The sequence below is a fragment of the Equus quagga genome, chromosome 2, assembly GCF_021613505.1.
Source record: "Equus quagga isolate Etosha38 chromosome 2, UCLA_HA_Equagga_1.0, whole genome shotgun sequence".
Lineage (NCBI taxonomy): Eukaryota > Metazoa > Chordata > Mammalia > Perissodactyla > Equidae > Equus > Equus quagga.
Window position 1 is genome coordinate 112,496,910 of NC_060268.1, and position 20,479 is coordinate 112,517,388.

Below are 20,479 nucleotides of genomic sequence, written 5' to 3' on the forward strand. Positions count from 1 at the left end.
GATAACTACATTTTCAATGTTCAAAGTCGCCTGTGGGTAGTGTCTGCCACATTGGGCCCTGCAGGTATAGAACGTTTCCTTTATCTCATCAGAAAGCGCTATTGGAGAGCTCTGGTCTAGTCATGGATCATCAAGGCACTGGGGGAGTTCAGGAGAGCTGCAGAGTACTTCATGTCTGTAACTGTACTCCTAAATAGAAAGAATATGTTGGTTTGCTAATGATGATCTACTAGTAAAGTTGTTCATTTGCATGACAAGTAATTCACTATCTCTTTCAAAAGTTTGTGTTCTTGAATGAATTGATAGTTTTTAAAGAGAAGATATGATAACTATTACAGATATTGAAGACCTCTCCAGAAATGCACATGGACAGATATAGTCCCCCGAAATCCAGTAACTGATGAATTCAAAAATTGTTGACTAGGTTCTCTCAGTGACTTAAAAGAGAGATACTCCTTGTACTTGAGCATTTCATATTAGAAATGAGACATAGCAAACAATGCCATGTCTATTTTAACTTAAATTATACAACATTTTTGACTTTTGGAATCTTCAGAAGGGTTTGAAATAAACTGAGATATTAAAAGAATATACTACAGAATAGTATGGCCGAAGATCAACATCATTGGACATACATGAATTCACTACAACAGTGATGATGTTCAGCAGGAAGAGCTGAGGCCACAGGAGTATGAATGGACCTGCATATAGTCAAACACAGGGGTTATGAGATCACTCACTTACACCTCAACTTATGCTGCATTTTCATTCCTGGCATGTATTTCAGGACAAAATAAATAGCCTACCTGTTATATTTGCTTAGTAAAGGAATTAGTAAGCAGTGGCCCAATAAGGCGAAAGTTCATGAGAAAAGGTAGAGTCATAGGATCAGTGACTAAAGGGGCCTGAAAAAGAGGCACTTTTATAAAAAATCCCTGAAATATAATTGAAGGCATACTACTTACCTAGGTACGCACATTCCTCTATTAGAAATGGCTGGTATCAATGGGAAGCAACCAATACCTCTATACGCAGACTTACAAGTAAATTCATTAGGGGAGACTTCATTGGCCAGTAAAAATAGTGAAATAATGAGATTCTAATCCATCATTCATAATGCATAACTAGGATTTACACCCCTAGACTCGGAGGTGGGGGCAGGGGTTATGGTTCTGTCAGACATACAACCCTACATGCCACCAAGAGGTGTGGAGAATGATTAGAAAAGTACCAGAAGCACAAGGAAGCATAACTGTGAAACAGTACTGAAAATCAGAAGGAACCGTTGGCATTTTTTCTTTCATCGATATTTACTTAAGAATGAACTTCTGAGTTTCACCAGCTTGATATTTAGCACTCCTACAGGTCTACGAAGGACACTAATGACAAGTGATACCTGAAAGTATCCTCTAGACCTGCACTGCCCAACGTGCAGCTGTCAGCCACTGTAGCTACTGAGCACTTGAAATGGGGCTGGTCCAACTGAGATGTGCTCTAAGAGTAAAATGCACACCAACATCCAAAAATTGAGTATGCTAAAAGTGCGTATAATATCTCATTAATAACTTTATATCTATTAGATGTTAACATGATAATGGTTTAGATATACAGATGTGTTGTACTGAGGGGTTGATTTGACCAATGAGTTATTTTCTATCCCGTTTGGCCAATGCTGTCCCTAATCTGCCTCACTGCAAAATGTATAGTTAATTGTATTACTTTTGGTTGATAAAAAAATGTCCATCAGTTATTACTATATAGTGTGCTAAAATCTAAAAGATTTTCTTTTCCTTTATACCAATGACTTTATTGTGATAGGAAAAAATAAAGAATAAGTTCTTTTAAGCAAAGATTAGATAATAATCCATATCCAGAAATGTGAGTGGGAAATTAACCCATAAAGTATAAAGTTCTGCCTAATGAAAAAGAAACTGCCCAGCAATCTTTGCATGAACAGGCCTTCCACTGCTCTCAACGTAATTTGAAATCATTTCTCTTGGAGGAAGGGTTTCAATCTCATGGAAATGGCTAGATAATTTTATGATTGTTTCATCAGAGACTTCCAGCTCAGGCGAGTTTCCTTTTAACAAAATTACACACAAGCTTTCATGTAAAGGAGGGGTTAAGGAAATAGTATTTATAGCCATAAGCTCTCCCAAGCCAGTTATGAACATTTCACTTATGCATCCATCACTAGCCTGTGGGAGGACTGAGGTGGCCACTGCAGGTGGGCTCAATGGCAATGTGAGCAGTTGTACAGATCTGAGAATAAGAATGTCTTGAGCTTAAGCTCTTCAAAAGAACAAATTCTCTTCCTCATCTAGTCTTGTGTCAGAGGTAGTTGTAGGTGGGGTAGGTATCTATGCCCTAAATTATTAAGAGCAAGGTGTCTTATAACTCTGTCATCAAGATGGGGAGTATTTTTAATTGGAAGTGAGATATTAGATAACCAAATTTCTAATATTCCCTGAAAAATTATTGTTTGTAAATCACCACATCAAAATAATGTAAAAATAAGATGCTTTAAAGATGAATGGCTCTTGTTAAGCTGATCATGCTTAGACGCTTCTTGTTATTACTATTTCGTGAAACTCAGACACAGGGAAATGCTTCTCAAACTTTCATGTTTCTACAAATCACGTGGGGAATTTGTTAAAATGTGAATTCTGACTTTCTGTATTGCTAACAAGCTCCTAGTTAATGCTGGTCCATGGACTGCACTTTAAACAGTAAAGCGTCCCCACGCCAGACCTGTGGAATCTAAATCTGCATTTTAAACAAGATGTGTGGGTGATTCTCAGACACATTCAAGTTTGAGAAATGCTGACAGTAATGACCTACATTGATTTACAACTCTGGCTGTACTTTATAATCACCTAGAAATCTTGAATAAAATCTAATTCATTGGTCCTAGTCTGGAGCAAATAATTTAAGAGTTGTGCAGTAAAACCCAAGTAACTGCATACTTTCAAAAGTTCCCATGTGTGGTTGGCAAAATATTAGCCCCTCAAAGATGTTTATATCCTAATCTTTAGAACCTGTGATTACCTCACATGGAGAATGTGGCTTTGCAGATGTAATTAATGTTAAAAGGGTCTTGAGATGGGGACTTTGCATCCTGGATCATACAGATGGGCCCAACGTATTCACATGAGTTCAGAAAAGCAGAAAGTGTTTCCCAGTTGTGGTCAGAGAGACATGAAGACATGACGACAGACGAAGGGAGAGAGAGGTCCACATGAGAAGGGCTCTACCCACCCACCCTTGCTGGCCTTGAAAATGAATGAATGGGGCCATCAGCCAAGGAGTGAAGGTGGCCTCTAGAAGCTGGAATAAGTGAGAAAATGGATTCTTTCTTAGAGTCTCCAGAAAATAATTCATCTGTGCTGAAACTTTAATTTTATTATTGTGAGATACATATCAGACTTCTAGCCTACAAAATGCAAAGATAACAAATAAATCTCTATGAGACATTTATCAGATTTCTAGCCTATAGAATAGTAAGATGATAAATTTCAAGTCACTATGCCTGTAATAATTTGTTACAGTAGGGATAGGAAACCAATACACCAGGTGGTATTAATATGCAGTCACTGCTCTAGTGGCCTATGGGAAGAAGCCAGCAGATGGTATCTGGAGTTCCCTATGCACAAAAAAATGGTTGTTTAGGTCTGAGAATTCCTCAGCTTCCAAGAAATTCCTGATTGGTCTAACCACTCAGATCAGTGTCTGCCATAGAGGGATCTCTGAACGATTGGGGAACTACAGTGTACTTGAAACTAAGTACAGTTTTTCTAATGTTAATACATTGTATCTTTAATGATTTGTGTGCAATTTGTTATATAGATTGAGATCTTGTTGGAGGGGGTTGGGAAAAGGGGTTTTGAGCATCAAGAAGTAGTTGCAAAAAAGAAGGCAACGCATTTCCTCAAGTTTTCACAGGATTTTTTCATCAGTGTCAAGAACAGTATTCTGTGATATAAATGATAGAACATAATCTCAGACATTAGAAACATAGCCATCTCAATAATGAACTAGTGAGAGTAACGGATATTTGCCTATCCTTCCATGTTCAACATTGCGTTTTCCTTTCATGTTCTCATTTCATGTTCCTGTTGCAAACAGATGGTGGCATCCACTTACCTCTGTGGAGAGATAGAGCAAAGATGGCAGCAGCCACAGGGCTTCTGTGCCCGTACATGGGCTTCCCTCTGAGGATCAACACACCCCTAAGAGTGGTCAGGGGACATTTCTAACAGGGCAAATCTCTCTTCCATAATCATGATTTCAAAATAAATCATGTTAGGGCAGCCTCACTCTCTGAACTCTAGTCCATGCTAGATGAAGTGCATATTAAATAAAAAGCCCATTTAAATATCTATCTTATTTATTTATGCTTCTTCAAGTAATTGGATTTTTTAGATTATCAACAAAACAACTATATATCTTTCATTGTCAGATGAAATTTCCATGACCTATTAAATTATAACCAGAACATTCAAGCAGCTTTCAACACTCTCCCCTAAGGAGACACTTCTGGGAAACATTAGAAATCAGAATTTAAGAAAACACAAAATTAAAATTTCAGAGATGATATCAACGTCATGGTGGAATAAGTTGCCCCCTTTATTTCTCCACTCTAAGTTACAACAGTATGACATTCACAGACCTACAAAGGATCCTCTGCACAGCACACCAGGAAGCCTGAGAGATCCATGCATCTGTACATCTGAAGGTGAGTGGACTGGACCTTATGGAGGCAGTGGATCCTGGAGAGCAGTGGCAGTGGCTCCCAAGACTGAAGGCTCCAGGAACTGTGGCAGTACCCATAACCAGAGGCTCTAGAAACTGCAGCAATGCCTGCAAATGGAAGCAAGAGGAACCGAGGTGGTGCACATGACTTGAGGCTCCAGGAGCTGCAACAATGCCCGTGAATGGAGGCATCAGGAAGCAAGGCACCACTCATGACATGACCTGAGGAACTGCTGTGGTACCTGTGACCAGAGGCTCAAGGAACTGCAGCAGTGCCTGTATTCAGAAACTCTAGGAACCATGATGGCATTCACAACTCAGCAATGCTGTTGGCACGTGCAACCTGAGGCTCCAGGAACTGTGACAGTGCCTGCAACATTGCCCTTCTGCCTCTCTGAGCAGTGGTGGTGGTGCCTGTGACATGAGTCTCAAGGAATTGCTGTGGTGCTCAAGACCAGAGGCTCCAGGAACCATGGCAGTGCCTGCAACTGGAGGCTCCAGGAATTGCAGCAGTGCCCAAGACACAGGAACTCTGCAATCTCAGCCGACCTGACAGTGGCAATGACATACTTGAACCCAGCACCTCCAGAAGCAGTGAAGCCAGCACCCCCAGCAAACATAAGAGCAGCAGTGGAGGCAGTAGAAGAGCCTGGTAATAGTGACAGCAGAGACCACAATCCAAGCTCCCCTCAAGCTGCAAGGGCACCCACAACTCCGGGCACTCCAACCTGTGGTAGTGGTGTTTTCAGACTCAACAACCCCAGACAGATGTGGTGGAGGCACTTGTGACCCTGGATCCTGCTCCTCCTGCTCTGTGCACCCTGTCCCTCAACCATGGTGGTGGAACCCATGACCCAAGCAAACTCAGAAGCAGCAGAGGTGATTGCCAGCCCAGTGGCTCCAGCAGTGAAGCCCTTGACCACAGTGATACCAAAAGAAGCAAGGCACCAGCAATATTAGAGTCACAAGCAGCACAATGAGGGCACTGATGACACCTCTGGCAGCGGTAGTGGGGGGTGGAAAGTGCAGGCTTTCAAATACAGCCAGAAGCAGCTCAGAATCAAAGTAAACAACCCCTTACCTAAATAAGAAAGGTGTTTACTATCACAAATCCACTGGCAGAGGAACAACTCATTCAGTACCATGAAGAACTATGGTAACACAGTAGCACAGAAAGAAAATAACAACTCTCCAGAAACCAAACTTAAAGCCACAAAAGATTGTGATCTAACTGACAAAAGAATTCAAAATAGTTGCCATGAAGAAACTAAATGAGCCACAAGAAAAATAAGAAAGATAATTCAATGAGCTTAAGAAGAAAATTGATGAACAAAAGGAGTCCCTTCACCAAAGAGATTGAAGCTCTAAGAAAAGAGCAAAACAGAAACTCTGGAGCTGAAGAACTCAATAAATGAGATGAAGAATAAAGTAGAAAGCATTGGAAATAGAGCAGACCATAAGAAACAGAGAATTAGGGAACTCAAAGATAGAAATCTAGAAATGAGGTGGAAGAGGAGAGAGACCTAACATTTTTAAATAATGAAGAAATTCTATGAGAAATATCTGACTCAATTAGGAAAACCAACATAAGGATAATGGGTATCCCAGAAGGAGAAAAGAGCTCATTTAAAGAAATAATAACTGAGAACTTTCCAAACTTGAGTAAAGAACTGGATATACAAGTACTTGAAGCTAATAGAACACTTAATTATCTCAACACAAACAGCCATTTTATTAAAATTGTCAAAAGTCAATCACAAAGAAAGCATATTAAGGGCTTCTAGGGAGAAAAAGAACAACAACCTACAAGAGAACCCCCACTTGGCTATCAGCAGATTTCTCAGTAGAAACTCTCTAGGTCAGGAGTGAGTGGAATGATATATTCAAAATATTAAAAGATAGAGCCAGCCTTGAAGGCCTAGGGTTAAAGTCCAGCATGCTTCACTTCAGCAGCCTGGGTTCAGTTCCCGGACACGGAACCACACCACTTGTCTGCCAGTAGCTATCCTGTGGCAGCAGCTCACAAGAACTAGAAGGACTTACAACTAAAATATGCAACTAAGTACTGGGGTTTGGGGGAGAAAAAAAAGAGAGGAAGATTGGTAACAGATGTTAGCTCAGAGCAAATCTTTCCCAGGAAATAAAATAAAATAAAAGATAAAAACTATCATCCAAGAATACTCTATCCAGCAAAGTTATCTTTCAAATATGAAGGAGAAATAAAGACTTTTCCAGACAAACAAAAGCTGAGGGAGTTAATTGCCACTAGACCTGCCTTACAAGAAATCTTGAAAAGAGCTCTCCTACTTGAAATGAAAAGGTAAAGGTATGCAGAGCACTAAGCAAACTTATAAAAAGATAGAAAGAATCAGGAAATTCCAACTCCATATCTGACTAGGTAACAAACATTTAAAAAACAAAGGTCAAAGGGAAAGAAAGCATTAAAAACCACAACCACTTCAATTTGGTCACAAACACACAATACAAAAAGGGGTCATTTGTGACAACAAAAATATAGAAGAGGAAGAGAAAAAGGATGGAACCTTCATGGGAAAATGAAGATAAGATGGTATCAGCTGAAAAAGGACTATCCCATCTATGAGATCTTTTATAAAAACTTCATGGTAGTCACAAAACAAAAATTCAGAGCAGAGTCACAAAACATAAAAAAAGGGAAATTGTGAAACATATCACAGAAAACCACCAATCGGAAATGGTAGACAGAAACACAAGGAAAAAGAAAGAGAGGAAATATAGAGCAACCAAAAAAACGGAAGATCAAATGGCAATATTGTGTCCTCATATATCAATAACCATCCTAAATGTAAATCAATTGATTTCACCAATCAAAAGACACAGTGGTTGGATGGATTAAAAAACAAGGCCCAACAGTATGCTCTCTCCAGGAGACTCATCTAAAGACAAACATAGGCTGAAACTGAAAGGATAGAATATGATACTCCACGCAAATTGCAAGCAAAAGAAAACAGGTGTAGTCCTACTTATATGAGACAAAATAGACTTCAAGCCAAAAAAGATAACAAGAGACAAAGATGTACATCATATAACGGTAAAGGGGACAATATATCATGAAAACATAGCATTTGTTAATATACGTGCACTCAAAAAGAGAGTGTCAAAGTATATGAAGCAACTATTACCAGGCCTAAATGGCTAAGTTGACAGCAATTCAATAATTGTAAGGAACTTTAGCATCCTCTTATGGATAGGTCATCTAGACAAAAGGTCAACAAGGAAACATTGGGCTTAAATGAAATACTAGACCAGATGGACTTAATAAATATATGCAAAACATTCTATCCAAAGGCAGCAGAATAAACATTCTTCTCAAGTGCACATGGAATATTTTAAAAGATAGACCATATGTTACAAAACAAAACAAGTCTTAGTAACTTTAAGAAGATTGAAATCGTATCAAGCATCATTTCTGACCACATTGGTATGAAACTAAAAATCAACTACAAGAAGAAAACTGGAAAAATCAGACCATGTGTAGACTAAACAACAAGCTACTGAGCAACTATTGGATCAACAAAAAAATCAAAAAATACCTGGAGACAAGTGAAAATGAAAACACAATATACCAAAATCTATAGGGCATAGTAAAAGTGGTACTAAGAGGGAAGTATATAGCAATACAAGTCTACGTTAAGAAACAGGAAACATCTCAAATAAACAATATAACACTACACCAGAAGAAGTAGAAAAAGAAGACAAATAAAGGCCAAAGTCAATAGAAGGAAGGAAATAATAAAAATCAGAGTGAAAATAAGTGAAATAGAGACTAAAGACAAAATAAAGGATCAAAGAAACCTAAGAGCTGATTCTTGAAAATGATAAACAAAATTGACCGTCTCTTAGCTGGACTCACTAAGAAAAAGAGAGAAAAGTCTCAAATAAATAAAAACAGAAACAAAAGAGGAGAAATTACAATGGATACCACAGAAATACAAAGCATTGTAAGGAAATAGTATAAGCTATACACCAACAAATTGGATAACCTAGAAGAAATGGATAAGCTCTTAGAATCATACAAGCTTCAAAAAATGAATCAAGAAGAAAGAGAGAATCTGAATAGACCAATCACAAGTAAAGAGATTGAAACAGTAATCAAAAACCTCCTAAGAAACAAAACTCCAGGACTAGATAGCTTCTCTGGTGAATTCTACCAAACATTCAAAGAAGATTTAATATCTATCCTTCTCAAACTATTCCAAAAAATTTAAGAGGTGGGGCTGCTTCCTAATTCATTTTATGAAGCTAACATTACCTGATACCGAAACCAGGCAAGAACAACACACACAAAAGAAAATTATAAGCCAATATTGCTGATGAACATAGATGCAAGAATCCTCAACAGAATATCAGCAAATCGAATACAAAAATATGTTAAAAGGATAATATACCATGATCAACTGGGATTTATTTCAGAGATGCAAAGATAGTTCAACATCGACAAATCAATCAATGTTATACACCACATTAACAAAATGAAGAATAAAAACCACATGATCATCTCAATAGGTGCAGAGAAAGCCTTTGGCAAGATTCAGCTTCCATTTATTATAAAACCTCTCTACAAAGTGGGTATAGATGGAAAATACCTCAACATAATAAAGGCCATGTACAAAAACCCCACAGCTAATATCATACCCAAGGGTGCAAAACTGAAAGCTTTCTCTCCAAGGACAAGAAAAAGACAAGGAGGTCCAGTCTTGTCAGCCTTGTTCAACACAGTACTGGAAATCCTAGCCAGAGAAATTAGGCAAGAAAAAGAAATAAACAGTATCTACATTGGAAAGGAAGTAGTAAAATTATCACTATTTGTAGATGACTTGATTTTATGGAAAACCCTAAAGACTCTACTAAAAAACCATTAAAAAAATAAATGAATGCAGTAAAGTTGCACAGTACAAAATCAACATGCAAAAATTAGTTGTGTTTCTATTCACCAACAATGAACAAGCAGAAAGAGAAATCAAGAAAGTAATCTCATTTAAAATCACAACAAAAAGTACAAAATATCTGGGAGTAAATTTAGCCAAAGAAATGAAAGACCTCTGAAAACCATAAGACACTGTTGAAAGAAATCTAAGAAGACACGTAGAAGTGGAAAGAAGTGGAAAGATCATAGATTGGAAGAATTAACATAGTTAAAATGTCCATACTTCCTAAAGCAATTTACAGACTCAATGCAATCTCTATCAAAATCCCAAGGAGATTTTTCAGGGAAATAAAACAAATAATCTTAAAATTTACATGGAACAACCGAAGATTCTGAATAGCCAAACCAATTCTGAGAAAAAAGAACAAAGCTGGAGGTATCACACTTCCTGATTTCAAACCATATTAGAAATATATAGTGATCAAAACAGGATGGTACTGGCAGAAAAACAGACACACAGAAAATGGAATAGAATTGAAAGCCCAGAAATAAACCCACACATTTATAGACAGCTAATTTTCAGCAAAGAAGACAAGAACATACAATGTAGAAAGGAAAGTCTCTTCAATAAACAATGTTGAGAAAACTGGACAGCCACATGCAAAAGAATGAAAGTAAACCGCTATCTTACACCATGCACAAAAATTAACTCAAAATGGATTAAAGATGAATGTAAGACTGGAAACCCCTAAAAGAAAACATAGGCAGTGTGCTCTTTGACATCAGTCTTAGCAGTATCTTTTAGAATATTATATCTCCTCAAGCAAGGGAAATAAAAGTCAAAATAAAGAAATGGTACTACATCAAACTAAAAAGCTTCTTCACAGCAAAGGAAACCATCAACAAAATGAAAAGACAGCCTACCAATTAGGAAAAGATATTTTCAAATCATCTATCTGTTAAAGGATTAATATCCAAATTGTGTAAGGAACTCATACAACTCTACAACAGACAACCAATCAAAAAACAGACAACCCAATCAAAAGATGAGCAGAGGATCTGAACAGACATTTTTCCAAATAAGATATACAGTTGGTCAACAGGGACATGAAAAGATGTTAAACATTACTGATTATTAGAGAAATGCAAATCGAAACTGAATTATCACCTGTCAGAATGGCTGTTATTACAAAGAAAAGGAAATAAGTTTTGGAGAGGATATGGAGAAAAGAGAACACTCATAACTGCTGGTGGGAATATAAATTGGTGCAGCCACTATGGGAAACAGTATGGAGATTTCTCAAAAACTTAAAAATAGAACTACCATATGATCCAGCTATTCCACTTCTGGGAATTTATCCAAAGTACACCAAAACACTAGTTTGAAAAGATATATGCACCCCTAAGTTCACTGCAGCATTATTCACATTAGCCAAGATGTGGGAGCAACTCAAGTTTCCCTCAGAGGATGAATGGATAAAGAAGATGTGATATATATATATATAATGGAATACTATTCAGTCACAAAAATTTGATATCTTGCCATTTGTGACAACTTGGATGGACCTTGAGGATATTATGCTAAGCAAAATAAGTCAGACAGAGAAAGACAATTACCGTATGATTTCATTCATGTGTGGAAGATGAACAAACAAACACAAAGTTATGGAGAATAGATTGGTAGTTATCAGAGGGAAAGTAGGTGGGGGGAGGGTGAAAGAGGTAAAGGGATACATTTGTATAGTGACAGATGGCATCTAGACTTTTGGTGGTGACCATGAGGTAGTCTATACAGATGTCAAAATATAATGATGTAAGCTTAAAATTCATATAATATTAGAAACCAATGTTCTCTCAATAAAAAATAGAAAAAATTCAAATTTAGGCCATGGTTTCATAATGTTATGCAATAAAAAATAGAAAAAAATTCAAATTTAGGCCATGGTTTCATAATGTGACGGTTTATTTAGCCAATTTAAAGTATAAATTAAAGACCCACTTTTACGTAAAAATAAACAAATTTATGGAGCATACTTTCCTTCTGAAAGGTCTTAATTCGACAAAATATAAGGACAGAAAACAGCAATGTAGCCACCAGCGATGCTATTCTTTTTAAATTTAGCAAAATGCATTTCTATTCTGCCCAAATTTTAAAAATATTCCCTTTTAGCAATGTAAATTTGAAGAGTAATTGGTGATGCAGTATAAAATATAAAAATCTGAAGTCTTTATCTCCTATGTATTACACTGGGAATTCTCTTAGAAGCTAACGGGAAGGGCTTAGTAGGATGGTCCCCGTATTTGTAACGACAGACGGTGAGTGGGGAAGAGCAAAGAGGCAGTCAGAAGACAGCCAGACATATGGATTCTGTTGGTTTTCCTTCTGCATTTAAGGTACTCTATTTGGGAACCCTTACTTATAGGCTATGGTTTTTGCCAGATGCAACTTCTGAAGAAGCAACAGACAAAAGAAGAAAGGTAAAAGTTCCCTTACTGTGGAGTGTAATAAGAAGAGAGTGTGCAAGCACAACAAAGGCAAGGAATAAAGGTCCATGGAAGATTCTGTGAACAGAAGCGGGGTGACAGATTCATAAAAGCAATGCAAATACAATGAGGCATTTCAAAGATATTTGAAATAAGCTGAAAACATAATTTTGACTGAATCATTTGAGACCTATCTGTAGGAAGGGGTGATAAAAATATTTTAGTAGAGATAAAAAGTGCAGTTATGAAGAGAAACATGGGCCATACAGTATATAGGTGTGCTATAGGTTCAAAATGAAGATATGAAAATAGTAGTGATAATCATAATGATATTGTAATGGCTATCATTTAATTACAATGTGCCAGTTCCTGTGTGATAGGCACTTTTCTTAATGTATCTTATGTAATCCTAATAAAACCCCTATAACAAATTCAATTTATGCATCTTACAAAGGATCAAACTGAGACTCATAAAGATTAAATATCTTATGTAAGACCACACAAATAATCAGTATGCATTAGACCTAAGATTTCAAACCAGTTCTTTCTGAATTTGAAACCAATGTTATTAACCACTGTGTTGCATTAATATCACAGATGTGGTGGCTATAGAGGTTTTACAACCTGTTAAAACTCAGAGGACAAAGTAATACACACACAAGTGTATGTGTGTGAGTATACACACATGCATTCATGTTTACACACACACATGTATGTATGTATATATTCCCATATTATTAAAAATATCCAGTTTTATCCAACTTTAAATTTATGCATAAATAGCAAAATATGCCAAGATCTAAAATAAGCCATTATAGTAACCCGTCAGTTAAATAATGCCAGATAAATGATTTGGATGTGACCAGTCAGAATGTTTAGATTGCTCTTAGAAGTTGCAAACATAACATACGCTTCTTCACTTGGGTGTATAGTAAGTACATCAAACTTAAGATGCCTAAAACATGTGGCAAATAATCCTCTTGTTACTCAGGGCAAAACTTTGGCATCACCTTGACATGTCTCGTCTCTCACATCTCACATCTCCCTTGCCAGCAAATCCCATCAGTTCTGTTATCAAAGGACATCAGGTTATGACCATGACACACCACATGGATACTACTATCACAGGCTTTTTAGATCTGGTCTTCACCTGGAGTATACAGAAATTGACTCTTAATTGCTGTCCCTTCTTCAGACCTTGACTCATGTCAGTCTATTCTCTGCACAGCAGCCAAGGGCTCAAGTCATGTCATATCCCTCTTTGCACATTGCTCCAGTGGCTCACCTTCAAGCCAAAGTCCTTCCTCTTACTCACTAAAGCCTCTCAAGATCAGGATTTCTGAAAACGACCTCATTTCAACTCCTCTTTCCCTCCTCGCTTATACCACTCCAGGCATGTTAACCTTCACTCCTCCTCAGGCTCACAAAACCGATGCCTGGCTCAGATCTTCCGCACTTGTTCTCTCTGCCCTAAATGATCTGTGTCTGGATGACTCACTTACTCACATCTTACAAACATTTATCCAATGTGGCCTTTTTTTTCTTATCAAAAAGTTTCACCCCCAGATAGACACCCATTCTATTTCCCTTCTTTATTTTTTGTCTTTAGCACTACTCACTCTCTGGCTTATGTTATTTATTACTGTCTTCTTTACTGCTATTTCTCTAGGGAATGCAAGCTCCATGAGAGCAATGACCATAGTCTCTTCTATCCTGCTGAAACCTCAGCGGCTGGAGCAGTGACTTGTCCATTCAATAAATATTTGCAAAATGAATGAATTAACAATAATAATACTTTCTGAAGAAATAACAGTCATAAAGCTTTCATTTACTAGTTAGTGAGCATCAAATACTATGTTGAATGCATTGCATACATGATCTCATTTACTTTTTACAACAAATATATGAGATAGATACTAATACTAAACATACTATAGACAAAATGATAGGCTAGGGCAGTAATGTGGTATAGACATGGTCAGGAAAAATTTTGGTGATCTAAATAAGACTTTCTGAGCCCAAAACTTTTGTCATTTAACTTGCAGTTATCTAGGAATGCTCTAAACCTTTTGTTCATTTATAAATTAGAAGATTTTAATATAGTTATTGGGACAAAACATCAGACAAAATTGTATACATTAATCCTATAAGCAAGCCAGTAGAGCTGAAAAATTATTTACAGTTTCAATACGTTTACTTCATCTTAGCACCAAACATTAGAGCAAAATTTATCTTTCTGAAAGATCAGAATTCAACCAAGTTCAGGTTTCTCTCTCAGGAAATGTTATTATGTTACCATTTTCCCCTGGAGGGTTTCAGAATCTATGTTTTGAGAGACAAAAAGAACACAGGACATAGTAATGACCTTTATGGTTCTCAGTGTTATACTAGTTGATCTATAAAGAAGAATTGAAAGAAATACACATGCTTCTAGACTGGTTCGAAATCCTGTTTGACTCATTTTATAATTCTGAAATGTACCAGAATTGATAAATTATAGTACCTATAAAGAAACTATATTGTCCAAAGAATTCATATCCTTGCAAATCATTTTTATTTTGAGATTGTTTTTTCCTAGTATATGTGAGTGATGTTTATCTCCTCAGGAATAAAGCATGTTCCATTACTCAGAAATAGAGCTCAAGGTGATTTAGATACAATATTATCCCATTTCTAAGGGAATTGTGCACTTACTCATTTCCTCTGCTATGGCTGGTATTTAGGACAGGAAAAGGAATAACATTAGAAGAGTAGCAGAAATAAAATTAGTGGAAAACAGAATAGTGATCTAAAAATAATTACTGAGATAGATGCCACCTGGCCATGAGATTTTTTAAGTTCCAAACCTTCTTGATGAGTGATTACCTCCCCCAAGTCACAAAAGTTCAGCTCGCTGGATAGTAGTCACATTTGTACTCTTACTTTAATGAAATCACTCCAGAAACACTTTGCTTATGATAGCAATCTGAAATAGAATTTTATTCAAATAATCCACTAAGCACCAAGATAAAATTGTAACTTTTAGTTCAAAACTGTAGACAGTAGCACAGGAACTTTCAACAATTTGAGCCCCGTAATGTATTAACAATGTTCCTTTTTATTCTAAACATGGGAACAGTTCTATTTCCAACTGCTTCTCTAAAATCTTTCATAAATTCAAGCTTAAACTATTGAATTTCCAACTTTCCAACTGATCTGTCCTGTAGGACAAAGGAATTAAATAATCTGGTGTGATGTTGCTCATCAATATCAATTTAAAATCCCATCAGAATTAATGAGAAAAATTGCAGCTTTTGATGCAATACCAGCTAAGCAACCAACAGGTATTTATTGAAAGCATACTATGTGTTTGAACTAGCCCAAGGCTAGAAGCAGCTAAAAGCGCAAAGCCTATTTCTTAAATAAGACATATTATATTTAAAATACTCAACTACAAAATAAAATATGGATAGTGTTATTACAAAACTGTGTCTAATCTGGCAAAGATTTTGATTCCAACATTTATAGAGAGGGGGTTAATAATTTAATGTGAATAATGCTTTTGTGCGTGGTGTTGAATTTCGGCAGAAGAAAAGAAAATGGACCATAATAGAAGGAATGGATTTGTATCATGATGGACCATGAAGTTGAAGAGGAGAAATCACACAGAAGCCATTGAGAGACATAATGAGTAAGTTGTTGGTATATGGTAGAGTGAGTCATTATAAACATTTACTACATGAATAAAGGTTCTGGATTGTGTTCTTATTTTTCCTATCATAGATGCAAATAATACCATAAATTCATATGCCATGCTGCTGATTCTAATCCTTATGTTCCCTTTTTTCCACTCAACTTTATGTCATGGTATTTTGAAATGTACAAATTAAGTTTTACTCTAAGTTATGACATCATTGAAATCTGAAATGGTAGCCTTCTGTGGATTCATCCCAATAGAGGCCTGTGGGAAAAGGGATGGAAATATATAAAAAAAAAATGTTATTTCCAAATAAAATAACCATGTGAAGATTTGTGGACATTGATCTAATAGAACATAATAACATAATATTTGCAAAAAATAAATGAAAATATGCTTTTGCTAACATCTTGTATGTATGTATACGTGTTAAATGGTATTAGCTTTGAAGATCTATCTTTTATTTATTACCATTATTATCTAAACTTGACAGGATTGTGATGGAATCAATGAGTCTGAATCGAAAAGCTATCTCATCTTAAAAGAAAGCAAATGTTAATTTACCTTCAAAAATCTTTCACATTTATGGTGAAAAGTTATATGCTGAATTAAGACTTATGTATCTTTCAACAAGTAACAATTTGAAAAATAATCTATGAAAATTTGAAAACAAACCATATGATCTCTACTTTAAAGAAAATTGCAACCTAAGATATAAACCTACACAAAATTGCAACCTAAGTAGGTAGGTATAAACCTACTCAAACACAAATGCCTTTAAGAAAGATTAAATACTGAGCTACACCATACGAACCACAAATGGAATTCAGAGGAAGATTATTCTTATTTGAGAAATTTGAAAATACTTTAAGAAAAAACTTTAAGAAACTTCTACATAAGGAATGATTGAATTAGTAAAGTGTGAAGAAGTAATATGGGAATAAGCCTTTCATAATTATTAAATGAGCACTGTCAAACTGATGTAATAATTATTGCTTTTAATAAAATTTCACTTTAAGGTAAATAATAAAGAAATTATATATACCACAAAAATGAATAGTTGAAATACCTGGAAGTGCACATACTTCTCACAGTTATTTTATTCCTAGATTAACAGTACAATTATTTTAACCTGCTTCAATTCTATCCACAAGTGAATCTGTAAAGAAATATCAGATTCTTATGCACACAGATAAAATCATTGTATCATAGTGTAAAGTGGTGGATGAGCGCTTGACTCAGGCTGTTGGGGTTGAAATCCCAATATTGTCAATCAATAGATATACACTTAACCACTCTGTGACTAAGTTTGCTAATTTGTAAAATGAGGAAAATAATCTAGGTAATTAGGTTGTTATGATGAAATGAGTTAACACAGGTGAAAGTATACACAGTCTCTGATTATTGCTTTAAAAAGGTTTAAAAAGCACAAATAAATCTCTTATGGAAAAACACAACTACATATACAGCAGAGATTCAAATGATAAGAATTAAATTTTGTTAGCAACTTTATAGCAAAACATTTGAAAATATTGATTTAGATGGAAAAGTTCTATAATCCCTCATAATCCTATAACTATAATAAATTGAAACAGTTTATATTGAATTATATTGTATTATATTGAATCCTATAACCGATATAAATTGAAACCACTATAAATTGAAACCGTCACTAAAAGTCTATTCAGAGAAATAATTTACTGTGCTAAGACTACTTTACAGAAGAGTTCCACTAAACTTTAAAGTAATAGATAATCTCATGTTCTATAAGTTTTTTCACACGTAATAAAGTGTGTCTGAACAAGAAACTACTATAAAAATAAACATAGAGAAATACTTGAACCACTTCCGCTAAAGTTAGGAACAAGAAAAAAAGCTCATTTTCACTAGTTCCATTCATATATATTAGAGTTTATAGCTTGTAAAACTTTAAAAAAGGCAAAAAATCACATGCCCAAATATTGGAAAGGACAATATAAATGTTTCATATTTATGGATAACATAATCACCTACCTATAAGGACAAAAGTCATCTATGTATGAATTGCTAACTACAATAAGTTTAGCAGGTGGCTAAATACAGGAGCAATATATAAAAATATTTTGCATTTTTATAACACCAGAAATAGAAAAAGAGAATTTAATTTTAGTAAAGTCCTTTAATGATAACTAGAAAAACTAAATTACCTTCGAAAAACCCAATGCATTTTCATTCAAAGATGTACCAACTGTATAACGAAAATAAGACTTCATTGATGATTTTAAAGAATGATATAAAAAGATAACTATTCCCATTGCATAGTTCAGTTGTCCCCAAAAATTGATCTTTTGATTCAATGGAATTGTAACACATGTCCCAATAATTATTTTTGTGGTTGTTGAAAGGTGATTCTAAACTTTATATAGATGAGCAAAATATCAAGAACAGCAAGGACAGTACTGGAGAAGACAAAGGTGGAAGAATAGCATGCCAGATCTGAAATAAACTTACAGTAATTAAATCAGTGAGCTCATGGCATCTGGAGAAGCAATCTGATCAATGCAGTAGAGAGCTCAGAAACAAACCACGTGCCTATTGAACTTTGATTTGCGACATGCTTTGTCAGTGGGAAAATGGAGAGACCAACCACTAAATGGAATTGGAAACGTTGCTTTACCTGTATGGCATATATGTTAAGGAATCTCTATCTTGCATGACTCGCAACGATAACCTCCAAATGGAGAATAAATGGCAAAAAACAGTATGGTGCTGGTATTTATTTAACAGCTAGGTCTCTGGGGTAAAACAAACCCTTGATTTGTTGCGTTTGTTAATTTTTGTGGTATAAATATTCCCATGACTAATTTCAAGCCACCTATGTAAGGACGCTGAATGAGGAGTGAGAAGAGATGCATAAAATTCACTCCTGCAAACCAGTGCAAGAAAAACACCTCCAGTGCACTACTGCAAAACACTAAATCTTTCAGAAGGAAATAGAGGTGAATATTTTTCTCATCATGAGGTAGAGAATCAATATTAAGACACAAATAACACTGACAAGAAAATAAAATATTTAGATTAAAAATTTCTTTTGATTCAAAAACATTTTTAAAAAATAGTGGAATAGAAAAACTAGAGATTTGGAGAAGACATTTGCAACTCAGAAAAGGGAAAAAATAACAGAATATATCCTAAAAATCAAAATAAACAACCCAATCGAAAATAAAGGGACACAGACATAGGTTTCTCAGAAAAGGAAACACGTGTCAGTAAACTTAAGAAAAGATGCAAGATTTAGAAATACGTAGTTTTAACAGGTACATTTCTTATGGCTCAGAAATTCCTAAATATGTACCCTAGAAAACCTCTTGCACATGTATACTAGAGATACGTAGAAGAAGGATTTAAAAATCATTGTTCATACTGGTAAAAAGCAAAAAAGGAAATAACATAAATGTTTTTGGTAACACTATGTTGAAAGAGGGAAATAAGTCCTCAAAGAGGACATACATATAGGGTTATACACTTTGGTAAAGTTCAAAATTTCCAAAGTAAGCAAAGCTTTTTGCACACACTCACACACACAGACGCACACACACACACACAGGTTGAGAGAGAGAATACATAAGAGAGGCAAGAAAGAAACGCAAGGATATGAGAAATTCCTGTAGTGCTCACTTTTGTGTATGCAGCTGGAGAAGAAGGAGAAACAGGAGATGAAGTTGGGAGAGAATAAAGAAGTAAATACAAGTGATTGGCACCATAGTAGTTATTGGGTTGTGTGTTTGCTTAATAATGACCATCATATTATTAAAAAATGAATACACGAAGATTGAAAGGAAGAAGGAAGAAAGAGAGGGATGAGAAAAGGAAGGCAGGAAGGAAGAAAAGGAGGGAGGAAAGAATAGAAAATAACAGAGGTGCATGAACAGGCTGATGAGTTGCCGTAGCTAATTTTAAGTGTCCACTTGGAGGGTATTTTGGATGAGATTAACATTTAAATGGGTGATCTTTAAGCAAGGAGATTGCTCTCCCTAATGTGGGTGGGCCTCATCTACTCAGTTGAAGTTCTGATAGAACAAAAAGACTGGCCTCCCAGAGTAAGAGGAAATTCTCCAGCAGGGCCTCCCTATTTCATCTGCACCATTGTCTCTCCTGGGTCTCCACTTGCCAGCCTTCAGACTGGAACTGCCCCATTGACTCTCTGGCATCTGGAGCCTGCAGGCCTACACTGCAGAGTTTGGACTTTCTAGCCTCCATAATTGCATGAGCCATCCTTAGAGTAAATCTCTTTATCTCTATCTCTGTCTCCATCTCTATATCTCTCCTATTGGTTCTATTTCCTTGGAGAACTCTAATAGATGAGTACAGTAATAGTCATGAATCAATCATTGGAATTAACTGAACTCTGAACACTGGGTCTAAAATTGAGGGGCATACAATCAAACTAGATCCGTTACTGCTCTTGAAGAGGTAAAAGTCTTTAGCAAATATGTATTTATTTCTAAATGGTCCTGCTCAGATTTGCAATAGTCTTTAAAGATGAGGAAACACTATAAAATGGACTTTTTAAGCTCTCTGCTTGATGTCATACTGTTTTCAGGTATTGCTATATACTATGAAAGAGATGAAATCTTGCATTTTAAATGACACGTAATAAGCTTATCAATATGTGTGTGGGA